The sequence below is a fragment of the Pleuronectes platessa genome, chromosome 3, assembly GCF_947347685.1.
Source record: "Pleuronectes platessa chromosome 3, fPlePla1.1, whole genome shotgun sequence".
In the NCBI taxonomy this organism is placed as follows: Eukaryota; Metazoa; Chordata; class Actinopteri; order Pleuronectiformes; family Pleuronectidae; genus Pleuronectes; species Pleuronectes platessa.
In genome coordinates, this window is record NC_070628.1 from 8,154,082 (window position 1) to 8,179,722 (window position 25,641).

The window sequence follows — 25,641 nt, forward strand, 5'->3', positions numbered from 1 at the left end:
CAGACTTCTCACATGCTGCGTCCAGAGCTGATGGATCTGGCTCTGCATCGTTATCGTGACACCGAAGCAACAATTCCACTTCCGTCTCTTCCTCTGCTTCCTCCTCTGGTCCTCGTGTTGTCTTCCAGAGTTGTGCTTATTATTTCAACACCATGAGAAGTCGAATCCTGATTTATATCAAGATTAATGACCCATTTGACTGGGCACTAACCCCGACAGATTAGTGCACAATCAAACATGGCTGATGTTGACCTTTGTGTGTGTGTGGGGGGGCCGGAGGCACATAATGTGTTGTTGAGCAGTTTCCGAATTTCCCAAAGCATCCAGAGAGTGACCTGTTCCCTTGAGATGCAATTAATAAGTGGTTGAGACATTGGCCACAATCCGCAGGGATGTCGAAGCGGAGTCACTTGTGATGAGGACGCCTCCCGAGTGCCTTCCATCGGAGGGTTTTCAGGGCACATCCAACTGGCAAGAGGCCCCAGGGTGTAGACCCAGAACACGCTGGAGAGATTTTAATTCTCAGCCTGGTTAGGCCTCAGGATCCCACTGGGAAGGCGCTGGAAAATATTGCTGAGGAGGAGGGGGGGGGGGGGGGGGGGTTCCTGACACCAAATAAGTGGCAGAAAATGAATGAATGGTTGGATGGAGATTTGTTGCTGCCAGACATATTCATGATGGAAATAATCGGTTTGAACTCAGATGTTGGATAAAAACAATTAAGTGCTTGACACATACAAATCGGAGAAATTTAATACAAAAGCAAGTTTGCAACCGATAAGCTCCTCACATTTTGACTCCTTCTTAAAAAGACACGATGAGAACCAGTAATCGATCTGTCTGTCTGTCTATCCTGTTATATAATAAAGATATTTTATGTAGCACTTTCCTATATATCTATCTGTCTATCTGTCTGTGCGCCTGTGTGTGTGTGTGTGTGTGTGTGTGTGTGTGTGTGTGTGTGTGTGTGTGTGTGTGTGTGTGTCTGTCTGTCTGTCTGTATATTTATAGAAGCTGTACTTTCTATTGTTTATTGATTACTATTTTTAAAACCAGTAGACTTAACATGGCTCAGGCAAACTATCACTCATCTCTCTCTCTCTCTCTCTCTCTCTCTCTCTCTCTCTCTTTCTCATTCACTAACTCTTGCCCCCTCTCTAGCTCTCTCTCTCAATCACTCTCTCTCTCTGCCCCACTCCCTCTCTCTCTCTTGCTCTCTCTCTCTCTCTCTCTCCCTCTCTCTCTCATTCACTAACTCTCTCTCTCTCTCTCTCGACCTTCCCCCCCCCCGCATGGATTCCTGCCTGCGCGTTCACGTGTCCTGAAACGCGCAGCCGGCAGCCTGTGTGCATGAGGAGAGGACCCGCAGACTCACGCGTCAGACTCTCACGCAGTTCGGCGGCGGACGCGCAGCAACTCGGGTTATATATTTAGCGGCCGGTTCGTGTTGCAGCCTCCGGGTCCGCCCCCCCATTGGCGTCGGAGCGGCGGGACTCGCGGACGACGAGAGAGAGCGGTTGTTGTGGGTTGAAAGCGAGGAGGAGGATAACGGACCGTCAGAGCCCGGGGGAGGGGGACTACCACCACCAACACCACCACCACCACCACCAAACATCCGAGGGGAGCTCCCACCACCGTCCTGCTCAGAGATGGCGACCCCCCCTGCAGCAGCAGCAGCAGCAGCAGCAGCAGACGTCCCGAGCCCTGCGACGCGGGACGAGCCGGAGGAGCCGAACATTCCCGAACCGGAGCCCGCCTGTCAGGAGGCGCAGAAATGGATCGAGGTGAGTGAAGTTAGCGAGGCCCGGTCCGGCCACACCGCGGGGGACAGGAGCGGGTCACACCGCCACACACTGACACCCGGCCGGGGTATAAATACACTTCACACCCCGGCCCAGCTCCACCGGTGCAGCCCTCACCTGTTCAGGGTGGAACTGCGTGTTGGTGGGAAAGTTTCCACTCTTCCACCATCACTAACCCAGAGAGGGACTTTTACCACAAACGTGACCAAAGTCTTCGTTTATTTTCGGGTTGTTTCGGATCCACGCAGGGAACGCCCCCTTCGTGTTCGTGCGCGAGGGGATTCGGATGTTGTAGGTTACTGTAGCAACCGTGGATGGGATGGGATTGCGGTGGTCCTCCACCATCGAGCCCCTCCACCATCATGGGGCTGAGAACGCCTCTGTGTTTAAGCCCGAGTGGTGAATCACGATTTGCCCGTGGAGCTGCGTGAGCGTGACCTAGTTTCTCCTCCATCATGGCCCAGTTTGCCTCAACTACCTGCCAACTACGATATCAGACTGGGGAAGTTAAGGTTGTGGAAGTACATCGAAGGGAATTTAGATGACTGTATACAAGCTTTGGTTCTAATCAGTTTATCACTGGCTTTACATAAGAGGATAGATATTGTTTGTTTTTTTACAAATCACCACAGCAGATGCATGTATCAAGCCGCTTGACTGTGGTTTGACCTTTAACCTGAGCAGAAACAAAGCTGGGTTGTGTATTTGGGGGCGGTTGTGGCACAGGAGGTAGAGCGCGTCGTCCACTAGAGGTCTCGACCCCTGTCTTCCCCTTCCCGCATGTGTCCTTAAGCAAGATACTGAACCCCTCATTGCCCCCTGACGGCTGTACTGACAGCGTATAGTGATGTATGACAGAGAAAGTGCTCTGGGACCATTAGTGCTTTGGACTAACACAAACATCAAGTGTAAGTAAAACTAAATCCACCATTATCCTCCCAAGCTATCATGAAGCAGAAGATTTATGAAACTAGAATTGCAGTCAGTAGAGGGAATACCTCTGCCAAGGCCCGACAGTCCTCCTGAAATTGTTGCATAACGCCCCATCTGGCAATGTGAGAGTAAGTGGGGGGGAAAAAAGGATCCGCAACATGAAGGTATAGTAGAAATACAAAAATAACCTAGTGCTACAAAGGGCTTTACTGAAATTAAAGTGCAAAACACTGACGAGCTCTTAAAGTTATGTAACTTCACTAGACTGTAGCAGTGAGTCTCCCTGAAGTTTGCAGGCAGGAGGGATCGAGAGTCAAATTAGTTAAGTTAGAATGTATGTGAGCTTAATCGAGTTTGTATTGTTATTATCATTCAGCGTTTGTCACACATTGTTTGTCACATATTTAATTATCAAAACCGATTACCGACAACTTGACTAATCAATTTATTGTAGTTGTTAAAGCCGTAATATCTTATTAATGAACAAATAGGCTGACTCTGAATGTTTTGAAGGTACCTAACAATAGTCTTTGAACGTAATTTTTCAGAAGTTAAGTATCACAGTTGACCACAACAGAACAGAATAGAAAGCCTATCCTGTCATTGTACAAGAGAAAGCAGTATATGAAAATAAGGCGAACGGTGCAAACTTATTAAAAAAATCGGACAAAAAACACAAGCAATAAAAACAAAACTAATAAATACAAAATAGTGGAAGATTGGTTTCTGAAGATCTGTTTGTTATTGCGTACAATAGATATTGCATGTAAAAATCTTTTTTCAGTCTACCATATGTATGAATTGGTAGAGTTTCGACGCTTGCTGACTTCAGTGGCTTTCCCCTCCGACTTTATAATATTGTATTTTAAAATTAAATGTAGATAGCCTGTTATATATTTGAAGACCAATGTCGTCTGTATGAATATGAGAATGAGAGAACAAGGCAATGTTTTGGACAATCTGAAGTGGTACATAGCTGTTAATATTGAGGTGATATAATATATAGTATTTGTTGATTTTCAATCATGAAAACTGACGTCTGTAAATACACACTTAAATATATATCCCATATTATAGCACTCATTCTTGCCAGAAGTGCCTTCTGAGTACTTAATGCTTCATGTACTAATTTCTAGAACTAGGTTTTATAGAAAAAATATATTTTTTTATGCGCGATGTGATGGAGGCATTTTGGGCAGCTCTTAAAAAGCACCAGTGTTACATAAACAGTGATCACAAACAGTGGAGCAGGTTAATGCCGTCCTCTAAGTCTTAATCTCTCCTCCGGCGTCGCCTCTGCTCTGTGTTCCTCGTGTTTTGTCGTCTTCCTTCCTAACGCTCTGGTTATTTTCAGTACTGGTCAGGCTGACTCTATTTCTAGTGGTGTATTTATACGTGCTCACATGTGGGCATGATTCAGGGTTAACTGTGCCACCCCATGCTCCATTCCCAGTGTGTGTGTAAGGGTATGCAAAGCGTACACACACACACACACACACACACACACACAAACACTCGTGGCGATCAGCTATGCATTCTGCCTCTCACACACTCCTCGGACACACCCCAGTTGGGTGACATCGGTCACCATAGGAACATAACATTGGCAGGCTCTCGGGTGTCACTGTCGCTAGGGGGGGGGGGGGGGGGGCAGTAGAGAAGTAGGCTATATTTCATCACCACATGACCCGGGGAGGAAATGAGGCTGGCACAGACGAGAGCTTTCTGTCTGTATATATAGATGAAACTGGATTAGAGCGTCTCAGTCCGAGCTGCTGCGTCCGAGGTGCTTTCAACCTGTTGGATGTGACACTGAGTCGGTTAAAGTTCTCAGGGTCAGAAGAAAAACACGTCGACTGGAGTGGCAGTTAACTCCTGCTGTCACCGACAGGCAGCAGAACGGTGGCGAGGGTTAGGGCCGGACACACGGGGAATAAATAACCTGTGCGACCGAGCTTGAGTGTGTGTCTGTGTGTGTTTGTGTGCGTGTTCGCCAGATGTCACAGCTGTCCTGGGCAGATTAACTCCAGTGGTCTCAGACGGCCAGCTGGTTCTGCACGTGAGAGAAAGTGTGTGAGCGCTCGGATTCGTGGACCATCGAAAGCTTCATGGAAGAATGTGAAATAATGTTGACACAGACTCCAACATGTCTGTCAAGCCTCAGTGACGTCTGAAGTTTTTGTAAAGTCGGAAGAGTCCCAGTTAGAATTAGCTTCAGGATGTAGCCCACCTCTTGCCCTCTGTTCAGCTGGGACCGGCTTCAGCCCTCCCCCACGACCCACAAAGGATAAGTGGAGTCGATAATGGATGGATGAACAGATTTGAATTCCTCTAACATTCATAGTTTTAGTCCTAGTTAAGAATACTAAGACTAATAATAAGACTAAGTACTGCGACTACATTGGTATATGCAGTGTTTGTGTAAATGTATGAAAATAACATTCTATCGTAAAGTATTTAACTAAAAATAACAGAAATATCATGAAGTGATGATGAAGAGATCATTACATTAGATAACAGATATGCTGAAAATGCATCCTTTCCTTGTATTGGACAGATATCAACTACCAGGGTCTGGTTATGACTTACTCTGGTTATTTACTCTGATCCAGATTAAACTCATCCTAAAATCTACAATGGATCTGGATTATGCTTCATCCCTCTGCCTTTCTCTCTCACTTGTTCTGCTTTCTTTCTCTTTGTTGTCTTTTCCTCCTCGTAGAGCTCCACATGGTATAAGCATGGAAAACACTACAGCACATTATAAGTTTAAAACAAGGGTTAATGCATCGGGCAACACCACAAATTAAAAAAACAGCAAACTCTCTCAGTGGCATTGAAGTGAGTCTCAAAGTGCTTCTCTCCTTATCTCCATCTCTTACTGCAGGATAATGCGTTTCAATTCAAGACCTGCATTACAGGAAGGATGGTCCCAGCAGGGTTTGAGCTCCAGCCTCAGTTTGAGTCCTTTCATCAATTCATCTGTACGTTGTTTTCTCGTTAAATGGATAAAATGTGCAAAAAATCTATTTCACAATTTCTTCAAAATGTGTCCCCTGGGTTTCTCAAAACTTTGGCGAAACAGATGCTTTGCTCTGTGACTCAGAAGGATTGGAAATACACGAGGAGCCCAAAGTAGAGCTGACTCTCCCATACTGAGGATAAACAACAATTTCAGTAATTTGCAGTATGATGCATCCAAACGAACTCCTCATCACTTTTGTCCGAGACTGCAAAATCCTAGCGTTTTGTCCTTTTCAGTGTGTTATGTGCTTACTACCAGAAATAACCCCAGTGTTACCAATACACTCCATCAGTGTCTTTTCCTCTGCACGTTCCAAGCCTCTCATTCTTTCCATCTTTTTGCAGTTGTTAAAAAATAAGAGCAAAGGGCACTTTGGCCTACTTCTGCTTCCCCCCCACCCACACACGCTCCCTCCTCAGGGTTTAAACTGTAGCTGCTGCTGCTGCCATTCATCCACACTAGGAGTGAGAGAGGGTCGAATTACCATCGCGGGTGCTGAAATGCCCCCTGGGTCTTTGGCTGGACTTTTTGCGGCAGACGTGAATGCTCATTTTACGGACATGCACACACTCTGTCCCTCTTTTATTTTTTAGTGCACGCTTATGGCGCGACAGTCCCTGCTCCTCGGTTTACTGCAGGTTTACACTCACACCGGTCACTGTCTTAATTGCTGCATTTCAGTTGCAGCATTTAACACAAAACACAGTGGTCAGCCACCTCCGCCCACTGATTGTCCGACCTCCTCCTCCACAGACACGCTACTTGCACAAAACAAAAACAGAGCAGTCCTGCTCCTCCCCAGTACAGTACATGCTCCCCTTGCTGAGTAAATAATGCATGACCATGGTGTAAATGTTTCAGAAGCCTGGAGTCGAAACCTTAATAAACACGACCAGTGCCAGCTTGCGTGTGTGTGTGTGTGTGTGTGTGTGTGTGTGTGTGTGTGTGTGTGTGTGTGTGTGTGTGTGTGTGTGTGTGTGTGTGTGTGTGTGTGTGTGTGTGTGTGTGTGTGTGTGTGTGTGTGTGTGTGTGTGTTAGATAGTAGAATGATGAAAGACAAGAAGAAGAAGGGGATGCCAATGGGAAACATCTGGTCATCATTTATATAACGAAAAACAATAGACTATTTTCATAGCTGCAGATGCACTGTGTGTGTACATGTGTGTATGTGTGTGTGTATTTTCCTCTAACACATATGGTACAAAGTTAAGATAATCTACAGTGAACAGAAAGGACGAAGAATATTTTTCAAGGTTAAATGATTTAAATGTGTTTAAACCTTCAGATTATTAAGTGTATGTGATCCTTTGGTCACCGGCTGACGTTGGAGTGTGTGTGTTTGTAGAAGCGTGTTTCTGAGGGAGCAGTAGAGATGGAGACAGATTGTGCGCCTGCAGTTAACAGTTTCGGCGCTAACCGTAATCTGTGCTAATCTGGATTAGATGTCAACGTCAGCATCAGTCAAACCTCTCTTCTTCCCTCGTTCATCTTCGGCTGCTGGTTGCACAACAGTTTCAGAAAGCAGTGAGTGTGAGTGTTGTGGTACTATAGTGTGTCAGTGTTAGCTTCCTGACGCTCCTGCCTGCACAGAACAGACGACAAACCAGAGTCCCAGTGTGAGGATTGAGGTTATCACTGCAGCTTTTTCAGGCTGTGACTGCATGCTTCTAAATCAGGGACCTGCATGTGGGCGCTTCTAGGGAAAAGGGAATGAGGACACGGAGCTGTGTCAGTGGCCTTGCATCACACTGATTTGGTTTTCTACTGAAGCTCAATGCTGGGGGAAGGGTGAACCATGAAGCAGCAGGTTCCTCTGTCAGGAACGCGGTGGGACCATGTGACACCATTCACTCTGCTTAATGAATGGTGAAAAAAAACAAAAGATGGTCTCCAGTAATCAATCAATATTCTAAATAATTGTTGACGGCAGCCCAGGATCCTGGCCCCCCTCTTTAACACCTGTCTCTTCCTGTCCCCCTTCCAAAGGCTGTCACAGGGAAGAGCTTTGGAGACAAGGTCTTCCGCAGCGCGCTGGAGAACGGCATCCTGTTATGCGAGTAAGCCTGTGACATCACTCCATTTCCCTTTTTGATGTCTGAAGTATAGCAACAACATACGTGAACTCCCCCCCCCCCCCCCCCGGGACTCAGTAAATCTCTGCCTCTCCCCTCCTCCCCCCCACACAGGCTGCTGAGTGCAATCAGACCAGGGCTGGTCAAGAAGATCAACAGACTGCCCACCCCCATCGCCGGCCTGGTAAGAGGACACCCGGCCCAGTGTCACGTTCAGCCGAGTACAGCTCAGTGTTCGTCACCGTGATAAAGTCTGACTCCGTCTGTCGTCCCCTGTGGTTTCCTCTAGGACAACCTGTCAGTCTTCCTGCGGGGCTGTGAGGAGCTGGGCCTGAGGGGCTCCCAGCTGTTTGACCCCGGGGACTTGCAGGACACGTCCATGCGGGCGAACCTCAAGTAAATAGAGAAGTGTTTTTGTGGGTTTCTGTTGCTGTACATGTCTGTTTTAGTGTAGTAACACACAGCAGTAACACACTTTTCTCTCACCAGGGACTCCGACTGCAACCGTAAACTAAAAAATGTGAGTTCTTGCTGTATTCTCTTCTACATTACCTTCAATTCTCGTGTGTGTAGCATTTATATAATGCACCAACTCTACATCTCTGCCTCGCAGGTGCTGAACACAGTGTTCTGGCTGGGGAAGGCTGCCAGCGGCTGTGCCTCCTACAGTGGGCCTACTCTCAACCTCAAGGAGTTTGAAGGGCTTCTTTCCCAAATGAAGATGGTGAGTGTAGGGAGGAGGAGGAGGAGGGAGGCTGACAGAATGACTGATAAGAGCATGGAGGAGGTGCGGGGGAGGATTTGTTCATTTCCTGTCTTTGTTTGGATGCAGGAGAGAGGAGAAAAACACATTTTTATTTTTGTAACACCACAGCTACTCCTGGTTCAGGCAGAGAAATGATAATGTTACCATCACAAGCTTATTAAACACGTAGAACTTAGAAAGCTCAAAAGGTAGAGTGGGTTGCCCACTAGCCAGGTCAGTGGTTCGATCCCCAGCACCTCCAGTTGGCATTTTGGGCAAAGCTGAACCATTCAATAAGTCAATAAGACTGGAAAAGTGCTATATATCCATTTATAACTCAAGAACAATATACAGCAGACAGCACAACCCAGAGATTCCATACGAGAGACATATGCGTTAACTCTCAGGCAATGTGTGAACAGTGAAAACATGTGAATGAGAAGAGCTTCAATTGGAGAGAAACAAACAGATAAAGGTTCAACTAAATGACGCAAATACGACCCAATGACATGTCATCAATGTGATAAGTGGTGTAGTATGGTTCTCAACTACATCCTCAAATTCACACATAGACCACGTTTTCATGCCATTTACTACCTTCTGACTGAGACTAGCTTTTAAACGCGTGTGAGCGTTATTTAAACTGTTTAAAATGTGTTCTATGGTCGTTGATGATGGCGGAACAACGTAAAGCGAGCCGGGGGGGGGGGTCTCTTGTTGTGTCTGTGTGTGTTTGTAGGAGACTGAGGAAGGAGGCGACAGTCCACAGAAGCGCAGTGTTAGAGACAGTGGCTACGACTGCTGGGACTCTGAGAGGAGCGAGTCTCTCTCTCCACCACGACACACCCGCGACAACTCCCTCGACAGGTGAGAGACATCTGTCAGCGCATACACACACTCACACACACACACACACACACACACACACACGTCACACACGCTTCTTGTTTCTAAGATTTGCCATGAGCAGTTCACTGGAAATGCCCCATGTGTCAATACACTAGCTACTGTGTGAAACTGTGATGTGTGTTCTGATCTCTTCTCTCTTGTGTTGGACAGTCTGGACTCCTTCGGCTCCCGCTCACAGCACAGTCCTTCCCCTGATGTGGTGAATCGAGCCAGCACTGATGGTTGGTTCTGATAAACGTCTCTAAAATAGGGAACAATTAAATGTTTTGGGCCTTTGGAGAACACCAGGCAAACCTTTCCCTCCTGCATTCAAAGCCAAACTCAGCAACTCCGTCCCACACAAGCATGAGAGTGGTTTCGATCTCCTTATATAACTCTCACACTGGCAGCAAAGACGTGTAATGGTTCCAAAATGTTTCCCAAAAGCAAAAACACAAAGCCACTCATCCATAAATAGTCTGACTACTGTTCTCTAACATGTTGAAATTTAACCTTGGTGTGGTATGGGGAGTCAGGCTGGCTATGGACAACAGCTGAGCGTGCGTGTGTGTGTGTGTGTGTGCGTGTGCGTGTGTGTGTGTGTGTGTGTGCGTGTGTGTGTGTGTGTGCGTGTGTGTGTGTGTGTGTGTGTGTGTGTGTACCCCAGATGAAGCAGCTGTTGGTCTAAGTAGCAATCACCACAGATTTGGACCTGGGAAACGCAGACTGAGGTCAACATCCTGTCTGTCATATGTCAGTCTCTGTGTGTGTGTGTGTGTGTGTGTGTGTGTGTGTGAGTGAGTGTGTTTGAGGGGGATAACAAGCGCATCCTGTTTGTGTCGTTTTTGTTGACAGTATATTGTGTGTGTCCAGCAGAGTGACAAGAAAAACACTTGGATTGGACTGAATCCCTTCATGTCCTGGAGTTCACAGAGACAGTGTCATGTTATTTATTACCCAATAAGAAAGATGGACAGGGGATATACTCCAAGCTGTAGTATAGTTTGAAGAATGTTTTGATTAAGTGGAAAAGAAAAGATTGTTCTCTGTCTTTCTGACCATTTGCATAATGGTGATTTAGATTTGTGTTGACATTTTCCTCACCGAAGAAATTGAGTTTCGGGAACAAATCAAATTTGGGAAAGAGATGAAACTGTTTTTGATATAGAACCACATATAACTGTCTCGTGTTTACAGAGGTGATTATGCAATTACCAGTTCCTGACATATGTTCTAACTGCACTCGCTCTTTTATAACTTTACGCTTCATCTCTCATTGATGCCCAGGGCGAGGCAGCGATTCAGAGGCCGACGGCAGGAGGCCAGATGTGCGGAAGGACGACATGTTGGCCAGGCGGACGGCCAGCGGGGAGTCAAGGAGCTCCATCCCTTTCAACCAGTTCCTTCCCAACCGAACCAACGCCAGCTCCTACATCCCGGCTCCGCGGCGAAAACCCCACACTGAGGACGGAGAGCAGCGGAGGTAAACAACGGACACAGTAATAGAATCGATAATTCTAAGTAAAAAGAAAAAGTAGATATGTTAAACTGAGCCGAAAACACACAGACCACACGCACCTCCATTATCTTTCCCTTCACCTAATCCTTCCCTGCCGTCACACACTGTCCTCCAGTCACTTGCAAGCCACTCCGGAGCAGTCCGGCAAAAGAACTGGACTGCACCTCAAAACGGCCAAGACCGTGACTTGGGCCGTCGAGAACAATGGGGAGAAACTAAAACAGGAAGAGGAGACGGTGGCGCAGGAGGTGCTGGAGCAGAGGAGGCTGCAGAAGCTGGAGAAGATGGGGATTAAAGTTCTGCCGGCTGCTGTTCGCTACAGCAGGTCAGAGAGCACGGACCCCGGATCTGCTGCTGTCGTTGTGGCTCAGTGATGTCACTCATGTTCACTAACAAGAAGTTGTGAAGGCGAATCTGTCTGTGGTTTGATCCGACACTGCTGCTGTGTCTGGTTTCCTAACGAGTTCTGTTTGATCGCGTACTGATTTGTGGATCGACTGGAAACTAACCGCTTGCTCGTTACTGGTGTCATGAGAGAGATCAGAGGCCCGTGGGGGGGGGGGGGGGGGGTGGATTTGAGGTTTCAGTGGATGGGAGCTGCTCCCTGATTGAGCGAGTGCTGTGGGGTTGGAGTGTCAATCCACATATTACCACAAACTAATCAGCATTTTGTGTGGGCACGCGTTGAGTCTGAACTTTTGCACGTCACTACCTTTGCTCGCCGTGTGGAAGGCTGGATTTTGAATCGCCTCTGAAATGACCATGCTACGTCATCCCGCCCCAAACTCCAGCACGGTGGAGGAAGAGGAAGCGAGGCCACCGTCCCCGAGCATCATCCTTCGCCGGGATAACGACTTTTTGACCTCTCAGAAATCTGCCTGGGATTCCTCCTCGGATGCGGAGGAGGAGGCCGAGGCGCAGAAAGTTCCAGATGTTCGGAAAGATGACCTGGCGTCCCGACGAGTTCATCGCGGCACTGTCGCTCCCAGGGTGCACCAGTTTGTCCCGCCTGTATGTAGCAACAAAGACCGGGAGCGCTGGGAGGGGATTCGACGGGCCTCCCAGCAAACACTGCAGGAGAGAGAGATCAGGTTGGCTGTGTGCCCATGTTTGAATTTGCCTTTTTTCTTCCATTTCCTCTCACTCACTTCTAAATATTATTTTTCCATTTCCTGTTCTTTTCTTTCCTTTGGGTGTTGTGGCCACTTGTGGTTTGATGTGTGTGCTCCACTTTGACCTGTAACTCGTGCTGTGTGATGCCACTGCTCTGGCCGTGTGTGATTGGACAGTGAGAAGGAAGCGCTTCCTGACATCATTACACGCAAAGACAACCCCTTCCTAAACTCTGCCCCTCGCCCTGAGGAAGAGGAGGATGAGGAAGAGGAGGAGGGGAGGGTTAAAGCGATGCCTAACAAGCAGAAGGACGACCTGGCTCGCAGGCGGGCTCAGAGTCGGACCCTCCCTCAGAGGGATGGACCAATGAGCTTTGTTTCTGCCTCTATGAGCCAGGCAGACATGAAGAAGTGGCAGAAACTCAAGATGACTGAACCCAGGTGCCCAACACACACTCAGCCCACACTCAGTACAAAGCACTGACATGCTGCTGTATGTCAAGTGTTGTGTGTTGTGTGTATGTGTGTGTGTGTGTGTGTCTGTTAGAGCCTGACTGATATCTACTTTCTCTGCCTGTAGTTCACGAGATACGGGCTATTCAAGGGTGAATCTCTATGGTGCCACTTTAATTATCTCCATTTATGTTGAGTGTAAGTAGGACTGTGATATTCCTTCATATCTGTCGCAGTCTACATTGATTTGCATTTATTATGGTCTTAAAAAAGTCTTAAAGTTTCAATCTAACTTCTAGAAACCTGCAGAAACAATTTGAATTATGCTTTTTGAATGTCTCTGCAGACCGAGGCAGGGGAAGGTCTCACGAGGAGCCTTCAACATAAATATAGCTAACTTGAGCCAGATTTTAGGACCTGTCTCTTTATAGTTCCCTCTTCTTACAGTCTCTTATTGTTAGAAACAAAATCAGAAATAGTTTATTCCCTTTCATCTCTCTTAATTCTCAAATCTCTTGTAACCTGTTGTGTTTTCCATGTGCCCAGAATGAGTCTCCCTGTTCTCCTCGTCTCCCCATGTCCTCATCTGCTTGTTTATTCTCCTCATTATTGTGGACGTCAGGCCTCTTCAGTCTTCTTTGACGGCCATTGAAACAGAGAAGGAATTGGCTTGTGTGTATGAGACGGTGTGTGTGTGTGTGTCTGTGTGTGTCCCTGAGAAAGAAAAGAGGCGACTGTTGGCTGTGGGCACTGCTACGTCTTTGTATTTCTCTCCGTGCTGATGTCATCAGACAGGATAAAGAGGTGTTTGTGTTCCCAGAGGAGCAGCAGCAGCTAACGGGAGAATGTGGCCACCTAGAGTAGATAGTACACGGGAGAGTGCACGTTAGTGAAGTGATTTAAGTTCACATCCCAATGTTATTACCCTTTTCTGTCCATCCACACTTCCTGCCTGATTCATCATTTCCACCTCATCCTTCCTTTGTCTTCACAGTCTCATCCTTTGTCTCCTGTTGTTCATGATTTCTCCCCCCCCCCCTGCTCTTTTCCTGGCTGTCGTTGTGTGTCTGTGTGTGTGTGTGTGTGTGCGTACTTGTGTGTGTCTTCATCTGTGAGGTTGTTACATCTACAGTGATGCCAGCGCGGCACCTGTGTGTCAGGCTTGTCTGGAGAAAAGTTATGGGACTCCTCTCAGCGGATCAGCAAAGGCTGGACGAGGTCACGGCAAAGTTGTGACCTTTGGGGGCGTGACTGAGATCGAGCAGCCAATAGACACAGTCGCATCAAATGAGGGGGAGGAGACGGAGTTGCTAAGACGGCTCCTGTCCAAGGCCACTGTGGCCATGCCCACCATTGGCCTGGGCTCCCAGCTGTCAGAGCGGGGACGCAGGTACGGACGAGGCCACTTAGGTCCTAGAGGCTTGAGTCCCGGCTCACGTGCACTTTCATGGACTGCATTGAGGGAAGAAAGAGGTTGTTTTCTGCTGCATTGCTATTTAATCGGTTTAAATGCAATGCTTAACAATGGCATTTTGAGAAATGTCATAGAAAACAAGCATATTTGAATGAGTAAATTAGGTCGTTTGGATGAACCTCTGAACCGCTCAACTGATTTGCTTGTAGTTTTGATAAGAAACAAAGATACACACTCACTCACACACACACACACACACACACACACACACACACACACACACACACACACACACACACGCAGACTAATGCATGTGTACATTGCTGTTGTAAACTGTACATCTGGACCAACACAGGGGTTTACAGGCCAGTATCATCATCGTTAAGGAGTAAAAAAAAAATGCAGAATATATAAAACGAATTCAAAAATAGAGAGGCATTAAACAGCACTTAAATAAAGTGACAAATCCTGGAATAGAGGGACAGTATTGAGAAGTTCTGTAATTTTTATATTTAAATGTTCCTAAAATATCTTAGTTTATTAGATCTGCTTTTGTGCACAAACTTTACCTCAAAATGTGACATATGAAAATTGTTCATACACAATATACTGTATTTCCACACTAGTTTCCGGAGCATGACGTGTTGCCTTTCACCGCACACGTTGCTTGTTTATGTGAGATACAAAACAGTGAATCTTTGAACCCTTCTATCGGGTTTTGGGGGTAATTTTAAGTAATTCAATGGTGAGACATCACTGCACTTTGTGGATGGAGGTTGTCACAAGACTCTGATGGTCAAAGTGTCTGATGTGGCTCAACATCTCATCACAGACTGTGTTTGTGGGACATTTGCATTATTTTTGCATGTTTTTGTTTTTGTCCTTTACTGGAAGTTCTTCAGGGTTTTCACATCTCATTGAAAGTTCAGTTTTGGTTCTGAACACGATTTTGCTCTTCTGCATGAACGTGCTTTGATTTGAAGGCTGTGATTGTGAGTGTGAGCTTAGGTTATCCATCTCTCTTGCTGCATTAGAAGTTTATGTGATGCTCTCACAGCCAGGTTGATGGAGCCGACCTCAGTCAGACCACACCTCCTTCTGCCGGTCCTCCACCCTGGACCCCTGAGTTTGCCGCGACTCCCGCTGAGCTGGACGCTCGTCTGGCTCAGTACGAAAGGAGAGCACAGGAGGAGGAGGAGGAGGAGGAGGATGAGGAAGAGGAGGAGAGGATCCCAGATCTTCAGAAAGACGACATGATGGCAAGGAGGGCCGGAGTTTTCCATAAACAAAGCACGGCCACAGCGACTTACAACCGCTTCCTGCCTCTGCCCAGCTCCAAGCGCTGCACACCGGGGGGGGACACTCCCGATGCGGCTCCGCGTAACAAGAAGGAGGTGCAGGTGGAGAGAAACAAGAAAGTGGGCGTCAGGTGGGCTGAGATTTGTGTGGGACTGTGTCTAACAGTGTGCAGAGGGAACTAACCAGCTCGGTGTGGTTTGCATCCTCAAAAGAGATTCTCCAACTTGATGTTTAGTTATTTCAATCTTAAGAGTTTCTCTCGCAGAGTGGAGCAACAACAACAACAACAACAACAAAGCCAGCAAAGAGTTCACATGGAAACACCTAAACCACAGCCTGAGGTGATGGCGGTGAGAAGGACGCCTCACAAGGAACAGGAGTACGATGAAGATGAGGATGAGGATGAGTACGATGAAAACGAGCCCTTGCCCGACCTGGAGAAGGACGACATGATGGCACGGAGGACGGGATCTTACCAAAAACCAACTGCACCCAGGACTAACCAGTTCAGAAACCAGTTCCTCCCCGTTCCTGGATCAGTCAAATATAAGGTCAGCCCTGTGTCGGCCATGAAGCCGCTACACAGCAGACCCAAGCACGCTGAGAGGATGACTAGTGAAAGGTATTTACTGCGTCTGAGTGATGAAGAGGCTGCAGCCACTGCAGAAATTAACACAAACCTATTTCCCTGGGAGAGATAAAGGTTTAACCATGTTTGTGAGATTTCTGGTCTGTGCTACTGACATTAACACGTCCCAGTGGAGGAGTGGGTAGATTCTGACTTGATGGTGTAGTTGTTCTGGTTCCAGCATGTGTGAGCGCCTGCAGCTGCATGTGTGTGATGTGGTTGGATTTGTATTGTCTGTGATTCAAAGGACTGGTGGATTTCATTTGTTGTCACGGTCAAAGCTCTGCTTCTCACGTGGCTTGGCTCAGCTTGTGCTCGGTTTGGACTTGAACTTGAGTTTGGAACGATCGACTGTTGTTTGTGTTTTAAGTGTAAATCATATCTGAATCACTGAGGAAAGAAAACTCTCTTCTCTCAACAAATGACCTGAACCAGTTCTGTAATGACATAATAATTACCTCATAACTTCTGTGAAAATAATCACATTAAATGATTCTTATTACAGGGACATTTATTTGAAATTATTATTACTTATTATATATTTATGACTGGAGTCTATTTAAAGTTGCCCGAAAAACATATTTAATCACATTTTTAATATCCAGTTGAGCTGCTATGTACATAAACAGTTAAAGGGAAACAATTAAATACCATCTCTAATATTTTTCTAGAATAAGTACTGATTAAGATATCAGCTTACAATACAGGAAACTCCCTAGGAAATTGTGGATCTGTAAAGTAAACTTTTAGCAAATTAATTGATTAATTAGTTAATAACTTCTTAAATTCGATTTGACTAAATGTTATTCATTTGTTTTTTTTGTTTTTTTTAAATTGGCTCAACAATTATCTGTTTTCAGTGTTAAGCAATAATAATCACATTTATAGATTTATTAAAAACAGTCCAAACTGGGGTCTTATCATTAATTATTTGTCATAAAACATAGTTGAAGAAAGCGCCACTCTTCTTTCATCTGTGATTCGTTATTGATTTACCCTTCAAGCCGTGTCTCTTGGTAATCTTGGCCTTGTTACTGGATTTTAGCAGCAGCGTTATCGTAGCAGCAGTACCTCAGGCACCACCCCCTGCCCCCCCGACCGGCCACAAGTGTACAACACTGATGAAGGAGAAGGAGGAGGCTGGAAAGCCACGGGGAGACATGAGAGTCACAGATTTGACTGAGCCCCTCTCTTCTCCATCACTCACCCCTCCACCCAGTCCTGCTGCTGCTGCTGCTGCACTGATCAGTAAAGTGGAGGCCGTGTTGGAAAAGCAGAGTCTGGAGACAAAACCTGAGAGAAGGGTGGAGGAGAGAAAAAGGGATGTGAATGAGACACCGCGAAAGAAACCGCTCTGGCTGGAGGACGATGATCTGCCTCCCATCATGTGAGATGCCCGTCTGAGCTTTGTCTTCACTTCCATGTCCAGATATGAACAAGAAGTTGATATTCACAAGTGATTTTTCTGTAATGATAAAGTGTTCTTCCTTTGAGATGTGACTGTAGCACTTGCACATAACACCTCGCGACCCCCCCCCCCCCCCCCCCCCCCGCTCTCTCCTCTCATTCATTTTGATTCTGTTATTGTTTTAGGGTGAGCCGGCGAGTTGCTTTTATGTCTGAGGACACAGAGTAAGTCTCTCGGCCTGAACCTGGACCAGCCTCTGCATGACCACAACACACTCACGCTGTGCACGCTGGATTTTCAAAGAGTACACTCCAAAAATAATATTTCTATAAAACACAATAAGTGTATCAGGTATTAGTTACATCCAGATTTATACTAACATATTTTGCTTTTCAGTTGCATTTCGAATGTAATTCTCTCAGTGGTGGAAGACTTACTCAGATGTTAGGTGAAAATAGTAATAAAACAAATGTATACACACAATATACTCTGTATATGATATCGTCCAAACGGGCTGTGAGATATATCCTGCACACATACAGTAAAAGTACTCGGCTCCTTTCCACCACTGAATTGTGTTCTGAATTTATTTTGCTTGTTTATTTAAAATATTATGTCCTAATTTAAACTACAATGATGTTGGATTGTTTTTGTTTATCACTCGTGGTTTATTAATTTGCTTTGTTGCTTGTTTAATTGCTTTGCGATGAGTTTATTGATCACTGACACATATTTTCATTAATGTGTGTCAGCTAATATCAGTCCAGCTCTTACAGAACAGAACATAAAGAACAATACAGTTGTTTTTATGTTTGGTGGACTGTTATCAGTCGTGTACGTTGTGCTGTGTGTTCATAAAGGTTTTAATGACCACATGACCACATCTGATTCTGTGTCTATGTCAGATTTTCTTTTCCTCGGCTGTTTTCTTTTATTAATCATTGATTGTGTTTTATTTATATGGATTGGATTATGCTCATGTGAATATTCATCATGTTGGTTCAAGTGCTGCATTGATTCACATGAGATTATCGTGTCTGTTTCTTTCCCGTGTAGGAGTGTGAGTCTGGGTGACATGCTCAACGAGGAGGAGGTGGGAGATTTACCACCGCTGAGCCAGTCCCGACACGAGCGCATGCAGGAGCAGCTCACCAGCTTTCAGGAGGAGGAGGACCACTGGCATAACGTAAGAAAGTTATGACTAAAGATAGCTGCATCCATTCAAATAGTAGAGGGGAATAAATCTTGTGCAGAGACGTATATCCTGTATTTGTTTGTCATGCCGAACCAGGACCTGGCTCGCTGGAAGACTCGCCGTCGCAGCACGTCACAGGAGCTGATCAAGAAGGAGGAAGAGAGGAAGAGGATGGAGAAGAGCATGAAGGAGCACAGAGGTGACGGCCACAAGAGGAAAAGCATCAAGACGTACAAAGAGATCGTGGAGGACAAGTAAGATGATGATACTTTTTTTTAATCTATATCCTAAAATGCCTGAAACACAACAGAAGGAAGAGTTCTTAACGTGTCTGTGGCTTCTCCTCCTCTCCAGGGAGCGCAGGGAGCTGGAGTTGTGTGAGGCCTACAGGAACGCAGCGTCTCCAGAGGAGGCGGCCGTGGTTCTCCAGCGCTACGCCCTCCGCTTCACCATCAGCGACGCCACACTGGACAGCCTGAAACTGCCCAGATCCACCTCGAAACCCCCATCGGACGCCGGTCAGGTGGAGGAAGAGCACAAAACCTCCTCAGCTGCTGAAGACTCTGAGACGTCAGAACCTCTGCACAAACCAGAACCTGCTGTTGTAACACAACCAAGGGAAATGAGACCTGAAGAGAAAGAGACAGATACAACTTCTCCACAAGAGACATCAGTGTCTGTCCCCACCAGCTCCCCGACACCAACCAGCCCCCCCACCACCGTCACAAATTCAGAAAATAAACCACCAGAGTTGTTAGAACTGAACAAACCTCAGTCCAAACCAGCAGAGTCTCCCACCGCACATCAGACGCAGCAGATTACAGGAGAAGAGAATCCTCAGATCAAGCACACGCCGCCTCAAATCACTCAAGCGCAGCCTGACACCAAACAGCCGGCACACACACTCCCCTCCCCGCCATCTGTTCCCTCCAGGCCGCTGCCCCTCCTGGTAGCCAAGCCCTACTGCCAGCCCAGGAGCACGCCGTCTGGACACAAACCAGTCAAGGTGAGGACGCCATGTCAGTCGTTACCAGTCAGCATCATCTGACACTTCATCATTTCTTCTCATGCCCTCAACCTTGTTCCCAGTGACCTAGATGGCCATTTTTGTTTCTCTGGTTGGAAGGTTTGTTGAATAATGTGTCCGTACAGCTCATAACTATGTTGACTCATATATTTGCCCATTAGTTCCCAGATCATTGTCTCCTGTTTGCTCCTCTTACCTCAGACCGTGTTGGCTTTTTTATGGTTTTATTTCATTTTGATTTACTCTACTGCAGTGTTCCATTAATCCCTTCTGTGCATTTGGCCTGTGATGATGCTGGTTGCAGTTTTCTCTCTAAGCTATAATAGTAACCTGCACTAACTGAGCCAGGGGAAATAAAGACCGGCTGCTTGACTCGAGACACAGAACCCGAACTGGAGCTGTGGTTATCACTCTTTGTTGGATCAGTGAAGTGTCCATGATCAAACTGTCCTCGCAGTCCTGACCTGTGTGTCTTTGTCCCCATCAGATGGATGTGTCAGTGCGTGTGAAAGGAGAGGCCACAGAGGATTCACCCACTCCTGCCACGCCCGCCCCCCCTCAGCACTCGCCACAGGAGATTGAAGACGTCAGCTCCAAACAGACGGAGAAAGATTTCCCCGCTGAGGAGACGCTAGTGAAAAACCAGGAGACAACAGAACAGCCACCACCATCTTCCTCACCTCCTCCGCAGACAGAGAAGTCCACTGCATCTTCAGGCTCGGCCATCAGCTCCCTGATCGGAGGCCGAAACTGCGTCATCACAACAACGATTGTCACAGAGCTGACGCAGACGCTGGTGGAGCCGCTCGACCCAGAGCAGAGTAATGGACAGGAAATAAAACAGGTAACGTCTTGTGGTTTAACCCACAAACTGCAGATGGTTCAGTCTAGTTTAAGAAAGATGATCCATCATAGTGTGTTTACTGTCTGTATGGAAAAGTACACATAGGAGTGGGAATTGTTTTCATGACATTTCCATCGTGGAGCACTCAAGTGTTTCCTGAAACCTCTGACACCCGAGAGCTGAGAGAGGAAATTTAAACCCTGCAGGAAAAACTTGCACCAACATGGACATTGTTAAAGGGATATAGTGAGTTTAGTTGCTCAAGATCAAGATCCATGAATTGTTCTCAGGGAAATCTGTAAAACAAAACTAACAAAAAAAATCTATCTCACAACGGGATTCTTTCTTGGTCCTTGTCTCAATTTTGCCTTGTCTCAGTAGTTTTTGTGTAATACAAAAAACATGCAAACCATGGACCGGGGTCACAACACAAGCTCCTTGGCAAAAGTAATAAATACAAAAGAAGGCTGCAGTGCATCTGGTAACTTAAAAATAACTTAAATTGTGTTGAAATTACGACACACCATGGATTTGACCTGAGCCTGAACCCGAAACACTTCAGTCGTTCACTGTGATGGATGTTCTATGTAAAGCAAGTCTCCTCAGGCTGATTTTAATACTGCATTTACATGAACTGCCTGAAGGGTGAAGAAAAAAACACAGGACAGAATGAAAAATGCTCGGTTTTTTAAAAACCTACAATGTCCAAAAGCAGGGTAATGGTACAATTGATGTTTTAGAAAATACACAAATAGAAACAGGATGAACATGAAGTTACCAGGCATTCATTTGGTTTAATGTTCCACTTTCAGGTTAATGGAACTACTGGTTTGTTTGCATCACCGGTGAAGGAAAAGAAGGAGCCGCCAGCTTCATCAGCCAGCAGCAAACAAGAATACTCTCCCACCGTCACAGGTAAAACTGCTTCACCCAGATAACCTCTCTATTCAACTATAACTTATACTTTCAAATCTCAGAGAAGTTTAGTTTACAGCAGAACTTTCCCCTGCACGTGTCAGCACTGTTTCCTGTGTTTCAGTCGTTCATGTTTTACTTTGTGTGTCTCTCCACAGAGGGACTGGAGGAGAGCAGTGTCACTGTGAGTACCTCTGGCTTGTTCCAGCTTGTTTGTTTTTCTGTTTCTCCCTCATTCTTAAATTTGACCCTGTCCTGACCCTTTGTCTCCTGTAGTCACTGTAGTCAGACTTGTCCTCTTACCTTTCCTCTCTTTCTTTCCTTTCGGTCTGTACACATTTCCTGTATGTGTGTGTGTGTGTGTGCGTATGTGTGTGTCTGTGTGTATGTGTGTGTATTTCCTTGTGTGTCGGGTCTGGGTAGATTGAGACCCCCATGTTGAACTTGGCTAAACGTGTTAATCACTGGGTCTGGGACCCCAATGAGGAGCGTAACCGCCTGGAAATGTGGCAGCAGGAGCAGGAGCGCCTCCTACAGGTACACTGGTGGAATTGTGTGGAGATGCATGGCTCCGTGAATGTTTACAAAACAGAGGACACGGCCTCTTCTGGATGTTGATGTATAAACTGTATATCTACATGAGTTAGTTGTTTGTGTGTTTTTTTGCATATACTTAACATGTAGATCGTGTCTCTGCAGGAGCAATACCAGAGAGAACAGGAGAAGCTGAAGAAGGAGTGGGAGAAAGCCCAGATAGAGGTGGAGGAGGAGGAGCGAAAACACAATGAGGAGGTGCAAACACAAAGACTGACACACCACAAGGAAAGTACAATACTTCATGGCTTTGTGTGTCTTATATCTTCCTCTTTGTGTGTTTACCTTCCCCGCAGGAGAGACGGATTCTGGAGGAGACTGTCACGCCCCTCAAACCCAGCGGCTCGTTGAACCAGCAGCTCGTCAAGACAGAGGCGACTCCGTCAGCACCGCAACACAACAAGACGGAGAACGGCCATGTCCCCCTGCTGCAGAACGGCCAAAGAGTCTCCACGGGGAGCGAGGATCAGCACACGTCAAAGCTGCATTTTTTCCAGGGTGAGATTCACACAGGAACTTTTGGGTTCACAGCTCCACGTACAGTATTCCTCAGAGTTTCACTGATGGAGTTTTATTTCGTGATGCTTTTTTGTAGATCCTGTGTGTGACGCTGAACCCTCAAAGAAACAGGAGCTGTGGAAGACGACCTCCTTAGACCGCAACCTCCAGCTCAACCAGGCACATGCTGTCAAAAGGTACGACAAGATGCCTTCTGTGTATTAATACGTGGGAGAAGTTGTTTTTTATGTGTTTGGCTTCCTGGTATTTTTCTTAATCGTGTTACAGATGTTGTGAATATGTGAGTAGTGTCTCCATCATGGTTCTTGTTGTTTGAACACAGGTCGGGATCACATGACGTTGTCACAGGCAAACAGCAGCAGTCTTCCTCCTCTTTATCTTCATCTTCATCACCAGCCCAGCCACCTTCCCCCAGCCGGTAATAACACATGAACACATATGGAATCGCAAATCAAATAAAAGTTTGGGCGAATGACTTTGAGTCTTAAATGATGTGAATATGAACTCATATCTCAATTCCTTTCTTACACTGCTGTGTGTGTGTGTGTAGGTGTGTAAGTGGGAAGAGGCTTTGCTGTGGTTGTTCTCAGCCTCTGGGAAAAGGAGCTGCCATGATCATCGATACACTGGGACTGTTTTTCCACATACAGTGTTTTAAGGTATGGTGTTAATCTCATACACACATTCACACTAATTAGAAAACTTCATACCTTATTCTGTTTCATATAGGAGAACCGTTTTCCCCTCTGTGTAACTTATTTGTAAATTTCCGTTTACAAGATTCATATAATTTTCGATACTCCTCATCTTCTGTGCTTATATGACCATATTTATCCACATGAAGGTTTGTTTAAGACAGTTCTTTTAAATGATGCTGTGTGTTTCTCCTCAGTGTGGAGTGTGTGATGGGCAGCTGGGCGACGCCTCTGCAGGGACGGACGTGAGGATTCGAAACGGCCAGCTGAGCTGCTACGAGTGCTACATGGCAACTCGGGGTGAGGAAACATGACACACAGGGGCACACACATATCATTTTATTTTTATTCTCTCTTATATAGGACTTGTTTTTATCATAGAAACTGCACATGGTCTATACACAAATTTTAATAACGTTTTTTCAGGAAGGCATGCGTAACTTTCTGGTGTGTTTTTATACTTTCAAATTAAAATGCCTGAGGAATGGGAATGAGCTTTCTTTCTATGTGCTCTGACTTGAAATCCTTATTTGTAGAGATTTGCAGCCTTGTATATTATTTTATATATTATAATATTTTAAAATAGAGTTCAGAACAATGCAAAACCTCTTTGACACTCTCTGATTACCGAGAGGACATATTTTTAGTTTGGGTCAAATCAATATCTCAAAAACAGATTTATAACAAATGTGTGTTTGTGCATGTGTGTGTGTGTGTGTGTGCAGGCAGAGGACAGCCCACTACACTATGATGAGCTGCATTGAAACTGGAACCCCGCCGTCTCCTTCGCAGTCTGTGATTGGACGGAGAAAGGAAACTCTGGATCACTGGAACAAGCTTGGAATCTCTTTGGAACTTTGGAATCATCCCTTTTTATGCACAAACAGCTTAATGGATGTTTTTCTGAGAGCAGAACTGACACGTGGACTAAATGAAGGAACATCTCACGCACGCTAGGAACCGTCTGTGCTTCTAACTGTTCACATGTAGACAACTTCTTGTTATTCGGTGTAGCATGGACATAATAAATCAGACTCCAGTGTGTTTAGGCCTTTGCACAGTCAAGACACTATAATAAGAATCTGTTTCGTCATAAGCTGAACATGTGTCACTACAAACTAAACGCTACTGTCTCTTAGCACAGTTTCCTGAGCTACTGTCCCCTGCTAACGCTCCGATCATGTGACTCGTGTGTTCGGGTTGGATCACCTGAAGTAGCTTGACCATTTTAATGCCTTACTCATCACACATCCATCTTGGCTTTTGTGTTTCCGTTTTTTTTTTTGCATGAAAGAAGAACATATATAAGTTATTGTGAGTGTTGCTCCGAAGTGTGAGTTTGACGTAGGTTGTTGTCGTCTCAACAGTTGAACTTTGACTCTCCTCTTGTATGTTGTACATCATGATATTTTCTAAGTTTTTGCGACTCTGGCTGACTTGCACAGGGTTGTGTTTGTTTTGTTCTTTACGATTAATGTTACAGGAATGACACAGCATAATTTACAGTAATAATATTTCTTGTTCTTTGGATTTTAAGTATTTTCCCTTTAAGATGTTTTAGCCGTTGTTTATTCTCATAGACTGACTGCGTCCTGAATCAGTGCCTTATGTGAAGAATGCGAGGGCCGTTGTACTTTGTGTTTCAGGGGGATTTCACACTCACGCGGACCTCTGGGTCTCTGCATTACGTGTGTGTGTGTTATCAGTGTGTGTGTGTGCATGTATATGTATGCAATATGTGATTTGACTTAAAGCACAGTTCCATACCAGCAAAAAAAAAAAATGGATCAGCCAGTCCGAATAACCTCCTGCTCTCTCCCTCTCTCTTTCCCATGAGCTAAACCAATGACATAGTTATTTGCTGCTTCCCAGATATTATATCAGTTCACCGGGTCCTGAAAATCTCTCCTCGTTTGCCTCGTTCACAAGTGTTGTCGCCCCCAGAGTCTCCGCTCTGTGTTGTTGCCTCTGTACCGGACACATGACACGTGTCGTCATCTCTCAGAGGGATAGAGTTCATCGTCTTTTATAGCAAGTGTATGTTTATCAATAAAATATTTTAAATGGGAAGGCTGTTTTGTTTTTTTTGTTTTTCTTTTTTGATTTCGTTGATAAATATGAACCCAAAATAAAGGGAGTGAACACTTTACAGAAATTTGCTCTAACAGAGATCCAATTATAAACAGTGCAATTATCCATATACCTTATTTTAGTAAGAGTATTGCATTTAAAGTCCTGCATTTTAAAACGATTTTTTGTTTTAGTAGAAAGGTTTTATATACAGATTATTTCTCATTGAGTCTTCTTCTGATTAACATAAATCTAATATTTGCGTGTGTATTTGTATGATGTACCATGAAAACAAACATCTTATATCAACACTCTTCACATACAGGAAAACAAAATATCATCATTACAGTATATTATTATATTTCTTAACATTGTAAATAATGTATTTATTGACATTTCTATACCTTTATATATTGTGCGATAAATCCATTAGATACAATATTAGTAAGGTTTATTGATATTGACAGTTGTTTATTAAGAAACA

General features: G+C 45.5%; 1 pseudogene; it reads left to right on the forward strand.

Annotated features, from left to right (window-relative positions):
* Positions 1-1,604: 1,604 nt before the first annotated feature.
* Positions 1,605-25,149, forward strand: LOC128436833 (LIM and calponin homology domains-containing protein 1-like; annotated as a pseudogene).
* Positions 25,150-25,641: the final 492 nt, after the last annotated feature.